This window comes from Diadema antillarum, unplaced genomic scaffold (assembly GCF_040938485.1).
Source record: "Diadema antillarum isolate AM-2024a unplaced genomic scaffold, OU_Dant_1.0 scf00000070, whole genome shotgun sequence".
NCBI lineage: Eukaryota > Metazoa > Echinodermata > Echinoidea > Diadematoida > Diadematidae > Diadema > Diadema antillarum.
The window spans coordinates 2,268,663-2,281,009 of NW_027270959.1; positions in this window are offsets into that span (position 1 = coordinate 2,268,663).

The following is a 12,347-nucleotide window of genomic DNA, read 5'->3' on the forward strand; positions in this document are numbered from 1 at the left end:
GCCGCCACCTCATGGACAGTGTGGCGAAAGGGTTCTGAAGCACTACAACTACTACGGGCACACCGAGTGTTATTTTGATTGTAGTGAGGATTTCATACGCGAAGCATGTGGCTGCAAAACTCTTATGATGAAAGGTAGGTAGAAGCTGGGGGACTTATTTCATGGACAAAAAAAAAAGAATTAACAAAAGATTACTGAAGTTGTTAAACGACTCAGAGACACGGCAATTTAATTCAATTCAATTCAAAGGTTTCCTTTTCACTTTCATTCAACAGAATGTACAAAAGTAAAAATTCGACATGCATTTGAAGGAATGATACATAGACAGCAAAGAATAACATTTGTCAGAAGCCATTACAAAGTGAGGCATTTATCATACAAACATATGTATAGATTGTATTCTGCGAAAAAAAAGTGGAGGTACCCACTTAAGAGACTGTGCTTGTACTATGTGGGCACCTCACAGGGAGAAAAAAAAATAGGTGAATAACTTAACTACAAGTGTGCGGGAAATGAGAAAAGAAGGGGAAAAGGGGAGAGGGAGGAAACAGAAATAGAAGTAAAGAGACGAGACAACTAAAAATGAAAAGCCTAGATCAATCGATACATTAAAGATCAAGCCCACAGAGACTATTAGCCATATTAGAAGTGTAGAGCGTTGAAAGCGACCGAGAAAGTAACATAATATATGGACATGCTGATAACGGAGCATATTATCTGTTCTGTGAAGTCACGTATAATAGTATACAAGTTCGCAATAGAATAAGCAAGGGATGCGATGTGGAATGCCGCGAAAGATGCGACCTAACATGTCTAAGAAGAATCAATACCATCCTGGTGCTTACAAAACCTACATGATTAAAAAAATTAAACAAACAAACTTAGTTTCTTTCTGTGACATCATAAGAGTTAAGGAGGAATGATTTCAATCTTTTTTTTAAACTAATACAATGAAGGAACATTTTTTTTTTATGTCTGGACTAAGGGAGGTCCAGAATATAGGACCTGTATAAATAAATGTCTGCTGAGCTAACACAGTTCTAAGCAGGGGAAAATGAAATTCATTAGACTGTCTCGTTGGATAACTATGGTATGTCAGGTTACGAGGAAACATGGAATCAATTATAAGCGGAAGACTGTTAACTATACATAAATTGTCCTAAATGAAATAAAAACTAATCTTTAATTTTCAAAATCTAATTTTCAAAAAAAAAAAGCTGTATGAGAGCAAGGAGCGGCATTACAAATGATTCGATGTGCCTTCTTTTGTAGCAGTAAAGCCCTATCTAATAATGTTTGATGTGTGCTTCCCCATGCTAAAATTCCGTAATTTAAATAAGGTGATATCAAAGATGAATACAGCATGAGTAATGACTGTTGAGGAAGAAACAATTTGAGCCTATTAATGGCACCTATATTACGTGGAATAATTTTGCAAACATTATCTATGTGAAATTACCAAGAAAGTTTGTTATATACTGTAATTCCAAGAAATTTTGTATATGAAACACTTTCTAAAACAGTGCCATCAAAATGAATATTCACATTCAAATTGTCTAAAGTATTACTAAAAAACATAATGTGGTTTTATCGATATTCAGGGACAGCTTATTAGCTCGTATCCAATCACGTAAATTTTGTAATTCAGAATTTACTGTGTGCACTAAAATATTTGGATCTTTATGTGAAAAAATACATTTGAGTCATCGGCGAAGAGCATGAATGATACCATTTGGGAGGAAGCACAAAAATCATTAATATGAACAATACACAACAACGGGCCCAATTCTTGTGGCACGCCACAATTAAATTCTCTCATATCAGAGTTATAATTGTACAGGCCGTGTCACATCATAACGCGGGCTTGTGGCGAGGAGGTAGTTTCCAGCACGTAGAAGATTTTCAGCGGGCGAACAAGAATGTTTGCAATTTTTATTTATGCCTTGTCAAACCGTACGGGGGAACTTCTGCGGCTTGACTTGCGGGGAAACAAATTTACTCAAAGGAGCTCTCCGCAGTTGGTCCGCACCTGACAGTATCTAGCGCGTAGTTGCCCGGAGGTGCTCACGCAAGTCCGATTTAACCGCAGCCAAGTTTTGAGCATGACCAAAACTTTTTCCGGGTGAGTCGCGGGAATGCCCGTAGAGGTCCACGCAGAACGCCAATAGGAGACCCTTAGCGGCAGGACTTCCCAGGCAATTCCCACGCAGGTACTTCGCAGTCCCGTATGCAGCCAAGATAATGACATTCTGTGAGATTTCAGCCATTCCATTAGAGGAATTCCTTCACTAAGTTGTCAGCCCCCACGCGACTGGTACAAAGGTCACACAGTATACTCGCAAGTATAACGCGTCCCGCAAGTAAGACACATGCGCTGACTCGCACAAATCCTTTTCCGCCCTCAGGAATGTCCGGTATGCTAGAAAATCCCTACACGTAACAAGCCCGAGCAGCTTGCCCGGAAAGGTGTGACAGGGCCTAAACACGGTTGCGGGTAAAAAAATATGCGTGCGCACATCCGGGCGACTACTTTTGAGATACATGCTAGGTACTGTCATGTGCGGATATCTACGGGGACCTCCGGGTAGTCAAAATTGCAAGTCGCACGCAAGGCTGGTGTGACACGGCCTAAATATATTGTTCACGATCAGTTAGATAATTCCTGAACCACTCCAAGGCCTTCCCACGTATACCATAGTGGGACAACTTATAAAGCATTATTACCTATACGAGGTAGTTTTGCGAGGCAATTACAGTTGGTATTTTGCAGGGTCAGGAGTTCAGCAGGCGACATTAGAGCATATCACGAGCATCCGGGGGTTTTACATAAGTATACAGTGGACTCCTGTTATAACAAATTCCTCGGGACCGGAAGTTTTAGATCGGAATGTTGTTATAACTGAATAAATAAACAATAGAAATACATATAGTGGATGACATTGCAGCCCAAATAAATTTTGTTATAACCATGGTCGTTATAATAGGAGTGCACTGTAAAACAGGGAGGTGGGAAGAGAAAGAGTAGAATCTCTTTCCCCACCTCAATGCTTTAAACGTAAACATTCCGATCGACCACAAAAAGAAAACAGTCCAGGACGTCCAGGGTGTCAGTTACACGCACCGCGGAAGAACGCTGATAAATCAACTCATACAGGGTCGACCACTTACAGCAGCACTAGGCGTCAAACAATGACGAGTCCATTTGTGCTCAGTAATTGCAAAGTGACCATTAGTTTTACAACTCTTCAACTTTAAACAGAGAAGTGAAAATAAAGTGTAAGAGCGTTCAGATGTTTGAAGTTTGCCTGTTACAACTACATATGTATCTTTGAAGTTGGAGTTGAATGATATACATTGATGAACAATTTTGCAATTATTCAAAATGTTGATGGTCTACAGGTAGTCAAATGTGACTTGATCTGTATCATAGTGTATAGCCGTATTCACATATTTTCTTAATTTACCTAGGGGATAGGTAATAATTATGATATTGACTGGCCTTTCTTTCGGGAGGTACCAGATAAATATTGCCCGCACTGAAAACATATTGCCCTCGTCTTCGACTCGGGCAATATGCTTTAAGTTTGGGCAATATTTTCTGGTACCTCCCTCAGGGCCAGTCAATATTATATAAATATATTGTGATTAATAGTGTCGAAGGCCTTGAAGAAGTGCAAGAAGATACCAATAAAATGAGAGTGATTGACTATAAGCATGTGCTACTTTATCAATGAAATTCAAAATGCATGAGAGGTGCTATGCTTTCCTCGGCAACCAAACTGGGAGTTTGTTAGAACTGTTATACTTTTCTTATACTTTATGACAAAGAAGTTTCAAAAAGGAAATATCCGTCGAGGCAGACCACGTGTCATCAGCGTTTGTGAAGTAGAATAAAGACAGAAAGGAATAGTAGAACCAACCGATACTGGTAATGAAACTGCACATTCTTCCTAGGCGTGCATGAAGTTCGAAATATGCATAGTCACTGCAGTCTTTTTCTTTTTAAACTGATGTTCGAAGCCGTAACTATACAGTAAGTATACACATTATTATAATTATTGTTATTATTTTATTTTTTTTTGGGGGGGGGGGTTAGAATTAATGGAAACGTGATCGTCTTTAAAGACGGATCGAAATCGTCAGTTATTGAAGAGCTTGCTTCCAAAATGCGTTAAATCCATCGTTTTCCAATGGATTTGGCGCCTTTTGCTTGAAAGCTCTTCAACTCATTCGAAACACTTTCACAACATACAGCATTGATTTTACAATCTATTACACATTTAAAGAATGGATTGACCTTTGCTGTAATCGTGTGTTTTTGAAATATTCAAGCTATAGACTTCTAAATCGATAGAAAACTTAGAATCAATCCTATGTTTGAAAATGACCCGTCGTTCATGGATACATATAAACGAAATAATTTGTAAAACGCAAAAAAAAAAATCGTTCGGTGTGACTTTTTAAAGAAGAAAGAAAGAAAAAAAAAACCCGAGTTCATTGGGACCTATGTCAAAGATAACAGAGTAGACTCCAATCACCTTAATCTTGGGAACTGTTAGGGAAATACTTTGTCATCACTAGGCGTTGAACCGGAATTATTTGCCTTTGGTCTAAACTTAATTTTAATCCTTTTTTTTCAGGTGCTGGTCGAGAGTGTAATGCTTGGGAATTCTTCAACTGCACTGTCTTTGCCTACAGTTAGTAATTGTGATTTATCTTGTTGTATTATTTTTTTTTTACGTGCTGATACCATAGTGTTCAGCCTTACCTTCCTGATTACTTGCTATTTTAGTTATAAATCAAAGCTGCTGATCTTATGGGGTTCGAACCTGCACGTGTGCAACCTCACGTCTCTGAGACGTCGCCTTTAACCTCTCGGCCATACGTCTCGACTGCTACGTCTCGACTGCTGAGAATGAAGGCATACAGAAATTTGAATCTTGGATGGGAAGAAGCTTCGGAATGGAGTTTTAAGTCTTTTAATCTCCTCAGAATTTCTCCTCCTTAGAACTCATAATTTCCCAACTAGCACCACGCAGTCATATTTATCTTAGCATATCATTAAATTGTTTGCTCATCGGACAAGCTAGATACGCCACCTGATATTTCACAACTTTGTCAAAATGTATTCAGAAAACTGAAAGGTAGCTAGACTCCAGCTCGCATTTCCATTTTAGCAAGGTTTGCAACATCACAGCGGAGCCTCTGAAATCGTAGGGTGATCTTTAGTCACATTCCCCATTGACCATCTTTCTTGATTGCTCGGTTTGCCATATTACATTGGGTGTGGTATATGAGCACGATTATTTTCACATTTGTTGATAACATTTCTCATATTTGCAGTTTGTAGCAAACATCGATAAATGATTCGTCCATTGAAAAACGTAACAATATAGTCCACTGTGACGTTACATAGTCATCCTTATTCAAACACTGAATTATTTATCGACAACACATTTGATAGAGATTCTGATTTCGGAATAAAATATATATGGAATACTTTTGTTAACCGATATTTCGGTTTTATTTTTTAAAAACCTTTTCCTCCACTGTTCAAAATATCCCCCTTTTTATTCTATCACAGATACTTTCGTAGAAAACGCAGAAACACTTTGTGACTGCCCATCTGACTGTTCAAGGAGAACTTATTCAGCCTTCGTGTCTCATGTGGCATACCCAAGCACCTTCTGGACCTACCCTTTGAGTGTTTTGTACGGCCAGAACACCGATTACTTTAAGTAAGGCATGAACGGCACTTTAAGGACGCATGAAAAACAAAACTTGGCACAGTCCATCACATCAAGAGACATACATTCAGCCAAAGAAGACACACACACACACACACACACACACACACACACACACACACACAGGCAAACACATTTATTTTTCCCCGGTTTCATGAAGGAGCACATAATATATTGTGTATTCCTCGTATTCATTTTTTTCTTCAATGCTGCAAAGCTAAAGTAAGTATTGAATTCGATCAAACAATCATTATAATACTCATTTTATATAAGAATATATTTTCAAGTGTTCTTGTCTTGTCTTGATTGGGAAACGATGGTAATAATGATGAAAGATTAATTGAAATATATGATTTTTTGTTTTGTTTTGCGTATACTAATAATGTAATGTCTGCTACGTTGATTGTGTCATAACTGTTTTTTTTTTTCTAAATAGATAAAAATGGTTTAAGATGCCTTTCGGATTGAACCTTCTTTATTTGCTATTTAACTTTAGGGAAAACATTTGTGGACTTACTGTGTTCTTCAAGGATATGACAGTTCAGAGGATCAAGCAAAGGAAAGCTTACGACTTTTTCAGCTTATTGTGTAAGTATAAAACAGTGTCATTATTATCAACTTATAGCAATCCTTTTGGATTATTATTTTTTTTTTACGGTGTGCAGATGTTAATCAAACGTTGTTATCTATTTTTTCCTTGCCTTTTGAAAGAAAATGACTTCTTTCAGATTTTTTCTCTTTATTTGGTTTTATTTCTGCATTTTTGAACATTTCAGTACAAAATAACTTCATTACTAACAATATCTCAACTTTGAGTTTTTTTTCCTGTCTTTCAGAATGGGAGTGGTATCCTGTTCAATGTAGTGGACTGTCAGCATAATAATTCTACTTGATATCTTTTGGTATAACGAGTGCTTTCCCATCTTGGCTTTACAGCAGAGCTCTCTCCCCTTCAATGTGGCATCTCTTCAATGTTGTAGATTAAAGACACAGTAAAATATACTAAAACACTTTTTTTTAGACCTTAAATATTTACATTTCTATGACAAAATTATCTTTTTAGATATTGAACAAAACACATTGTCGACATGATCATGCCAATTCATATTGACGTTTATGAGTATTATAACTCCTAGACAATTTCAACTAAAATTTGTCTTATGAGAGGTAGAGCCCGTACACTTTATCACAATATTGAGATTTTCAGCTGGAGCATGTATTCTTGTATTTTTGTTGGTAACTGAATTCCATGCAAGATGATTTTCTATTCCACTTATTGCTCTATTGCATCGCCCTTTCTTTGCCTGGTTTTATTTTGGCCAGGGGAACCCCCCCCCCCCGAAAACTGGTGTGTCATTAGGCCTACTCAGAATGAACAGTAATATGAAAAAAAAAATAGTATACCCTTCCTAGATGATTTATACTAAACACTCGAACTTGAGAGAAAGAATAGTCCTGTGTGAACTCCTTCCCCTTCTCCTGAGAAAGCTTACTCAAACTCTGACATGTTATTCCAGTGTGTTGCATTACGTTTGTTTATCATCTGATCATTATACAATATCATATATATAATTATATATATATATATATATATATATATATATATATATATATATATATATATATATATATATATATATATATATATATGGGTACACGTAACGAGACCGACACCCCCGAGTCATACAGCTCACAAGTCGTACAGCTCCTGAGTTATACAGCTCGCGAGTCATAATATTATAGCCCATTGGTTCGACATTGAGCTATTCAAGAAGGCCCACGAGACCGACACTTTAAGCCCCGTATTGTACCTATCAAACTCAATGGTCTGTTTTTACCTAGTGTCGAACTCATGGGCTGTATGACTCATGAGCTGTATGACTCATGGACCTGTTTTAAATGTCGCACTCGTGGGTTGACTCGTGGGTGGATATACATGTATATGTGACCGTGCATTTCAAAACGAACAAAAAGTCGCGCAGCTTGATTTTACGTGAGGACTCAAAAAAAGGTGAAATGGGTCAACTGAGTCAATCTTAACTTTTTCGTATTTTCTGATAGAGCTATCGTTCTTCTACATTATTCTTTAATTTGCGATCATAGCATGAATGGGGAAAGTGTATTTTCAGCAGTCTTTCTACAACCCCTTTTCTTTTTTCTTTTTTTTTTGGGGGGGGGGGGGAGAATAGAATGATCAGGTATGTCTTAGAGTCCCCTTTTCATTCCTTGAAATCCTTTACATACTCCTCACTTTCAAGTCTAATAACTTTTGAAAAGATAATGGAACTGCTTTGCAAGTTGGCATTAATCATGAACAGAATGTGCTGATAGAACATATTCAATTTCAGCTTAATCTGATAATTCCTTCATTGTTATTGCTCGGATGGTTTACATCCTGTGTTTTGTCCCTTTCGTTGCACAGCTAGCACGGCATGATAAAGATTAAACGCTTGAATAGACTCTGTACTTCAGAGCCTCTTTTCTCAGTTCACACTTTTCCAGAGTGTGTGCTTTCTTTCCAATATTTAGATAGGTTAGGGGAGTCGATTTGAATTGAGTTATACATCATTTTCATGATTGGATTCTCCTGTTACAGAGTCTGCCCTTAATCAAAAATCCTTGTCAGTCGACTTTTTGTTGGGTTTTGTGGTGCAGGGTCACATATATGTATAATATATTATATATATATATATATATATATATATGTGACCCTGCACCTCAAAACAAACAAAAAGTCGCCAGACATGAATTTTTAGTTAAGACCATATTCTGAAAGAGTAGACTTTAAGCTTTAAAATGATGTATAACTCAAATCAAATGGACTCTCTTAACCTATCTAAATATTGGAAGGAAAGCACAAACTCAGGAAAAGTGTGAACTGAGAAAAGAGGCTCTGAAGTGCAATGTCTATTCAAGCGCTTAATCTTTACCAAACTGTGCTGGCTGTGCGATGAATGGGACAAAAAACAGGAAGTAAACCACCAGAGTAACAACAATGAAGGGATTATCAGATTAAACTGAAATTAAGCATGCCTCATTAACACATTCTGTCCATAATCGATGCCAACTTTCAAAGCAGTAGCACTATCCTTTCAAAAGTTATTAGAGTTAAAAGTTAAGAATGTGGACAAGGTTTTTCAGAAATGAAAAGGGGATTCTAAAGACACACCTAATCACACTATTCTGCCAAAAATGTTCGAGATAAACTGCTAAAAAAACCACACTTTCCTGCCCGTTTTATGATACCAAATTTTAGCATAATGTAAAAGAAGACCCGCTCTTTCAGAAAATATGAAAAAGTCAAGTTCAACTTGGTTGACCCATTTCACTTATTTTCAGTCCTCACGCAAAATCAGTGTGTGCGACTTAATGTTCGTTTTGAGGTGCACGGTCACATATATATATATATATGAAGAGTTTGTTTGCAAAAACCGATAAGTCCATTTTTGAAGATTTTGAAGTACGGTATCTGTCATAAAGTACAAAATAATACCTTTTAAATGATATATAGGTCACTACACATAAAGGTACTTTTTTGAAGTTATGGTCAAAAGATGCAAAAAATTTCTTATTATTCTCAATATTTTTCTTGACTATTAACCCGTTCCATACGGGAACCTGGTGGCCTGTGTATTAAGTCTATGGGGATTTCAGAATTCAGTATCAAACGGGTTAATCGCAAATATCTCCACTTGATAAATATGGACTTGTCGGTTTTTGCAAACAAACTCTTCATATATATATATATATATATATATATATATATATATATATAAATCTATTAACAAATTCATATACACATATAAATTTACAAATATGTGTATATGCACATGCATAAATGCTCATTGATCTGTGTGTGTGTTTGTGTATACTTATGGTTACGCATTTCAAAGCACTTCTATCAACACTCTATTCTATTTAGCGCTGCTTTAAGTCGAGATGCATTTGAGCAAAGTTCACAAATACTTTTAAAACACTCTCTATTTTCTTTTCCTGGATATGATTTTTACCCATTCACAGGTGACATAGGTGGTTCCCTTGGGTTGTGGCTGGGCGGAAGTATTCTCACACTGTTTGAAATTGTGGATGTCATCGGCCATTCCGCGTACGTGTACTCCCGAACGCAACCTCAGCCGAAAAACAAGACTCCAGTGCACCGATGACAGAATATTATTGTTGTGCCATGTTTATTATAATCATCATCAATATAGTACTCATGATACAATTCTCTATTCTACTTTTCTTTCATCTCTATGTGTTGTACTATTACTTGAGAGAAGCTTTAGCATACAATTATTCTAACGAATAACCAGGAAGAATTGGTATATACCAGTGTATACTGAAGTTGACATACAATACTAAGCTTTACACAATGATCAAAGTGAACTGCAAACTGGCACGATTGTAACATCCTCTCGCTAAAATGAAGGAATACTGTTTCAACGGAAGAAATGCAAGCCAATTATTCTATGGAATTTAGTCATGACCGCTTCGACAAACTCCTGTAAAGTGGTCATCTGGTCCCAATTTATTAAAAGAGACATTTCGTATCCAGTATCCACTGTTCTAAAGTTTCCTAACACAGGAAAAGTGGTCATTACTTTCCCTTGAATCTCAAAAAGGCGATCAAATATATGTATAATATATTGTTTCCGGTTACTTGTTTTGGAAATTTGATTCGATATTCATTCCCATCTTAAGTGGCAAATTAAAGCTGGAATGCTTTATACCAGTCGAAAGTCAAATGTGATGTATTCTTTAAGACGTCTTCTTCAGCCACACAAATTATGATTGTAATTCAAATTTAACTATTCATTTAGTAATCTGTAGGTTTTTGCTTTTATGATGTTTTCAAAATTCAAGACAGGTTTGCAGGCATTCGGGGTCACAGAAACGAGTGATTTAGGGATGTATATGCCCCAGAGTTGATGACAATAATTTGATTTATTTCGTTGTTGTCTTTTCTATTTACATTTATCCCGCTGGTCTGTTTGAATGAAAAGCCTTTCTTGATCAGTGTTGATAAAAAGTAATATCCAAACACATTCATCACAGAAGGGGACAAAAACAGTGTGCTTTTTCGGCCTTGGTAAATCTAGTGAGTCTATCACATATGCTGGTCTCGACGCTTAAAAGATACTTTGTCTTTAGGTTTTTAGGTCAACATTTGATTACAAATTTCATTATGAAATTATGATTTCCACATTACAATCTATTGGCATTGTACTTACTGATAACGAATTTGAGTTGACATGTTACGTGTAATTGACTCTTAAACTACTTCTCTTTGCTAATTATCGTTTATTTCCTAGTTAGAAATATATAATCACACGCCACATTATTTTGTCGGTAGAGTTTTAGTAGTTTTGATGTGCTTTGAACCAGTGTTCATGTATCTTTCTTTCTTTCTTTCTTTATTGTCTTCTTTATAAAAGCAGGGTAGTCCCATTCAAGCCGCAAGGCCTGCTTTCCAAGGGAGCCCTGCTGTACAAATCACATTATGATACAATAAGATACATACATAACAATCACATGCAACATACACAATAATACATTTCATAAAAGTGGAGATCCTCTGTAGAATAGATAAAGCGAGAGAGAGAGAGAGAGAGAGGGGGGGGGGGAAAGAGAGGGAGAGAGAAAGGTGACAGAAAGAATACATGTGTACATCTTTCAAAGAAACGAGAAATTAGCTACTGCTGGTAACCACCTGGATGTTGCGGACATTGCGTTTAAATAGGGGCAGTGAGGCGGAGGATTTGATAAACACAGGTAGTGAGTTAAATAGCTTCGTTGCTGTGTATGAAAAAGACTGCTTTTTATACTCGGTCTTGGGTTTAGCTAAATACAGTTGGTGCATGGAGACTGATCTCGTAGAGTATGGATTAGCTCGTTGTGGTAAAACTCGTCTTAGATATTCAGGAGCAAGGCCATTCAGAATTTTGTACATAAATACATTGTAATTATATTCCAGTCTATGTTTAACGGATTGTAATTTCAATGAATCTAACATAATTTGAACAGGGGTATCATAAGGTGCATCTAAAACTAAGCGACAACATTTGTTTTGACACCTCTGTAGCCTCATTAAGTTTTTCTTCGACAGTGAGCCCCACACAGTTGAACAATAATCAATATAAGGAAGTATCAAAGTGAAATATAAATGAAGGAGTACTGATTTCGTCAGGCAGTGCTTAATCCTTCGCATACATGTAAGCGAGTTCATAATTTTCTTAACGATATCATTAATCTGAAAAGACCAATCTAAATTCTGATTTACAATAACACCTAGATACTTAAATTTGGTTACATTTTCTAACAATTTGTCTTCCATTCTAATTTGCAATTTAATTGGATTTTTCTTCCTTCTACCAGAAATTAACATAACTTTGGTTTTATCGGTATTAACAACTAATCCATTTTCATTCAACCATTTACATAAAACATTTATATCATTCTGTAACTGTGTTTGAACAGCCTGTACTCCATATCCTGAAGAAAAAACGGTTGTGTCGTCTGCGTACAATGAAATATTCGTACTTATATGAAAAGGTAAATTGCTTATGTCATTAATGTACATACAAAATAGAAGCGGGCCCA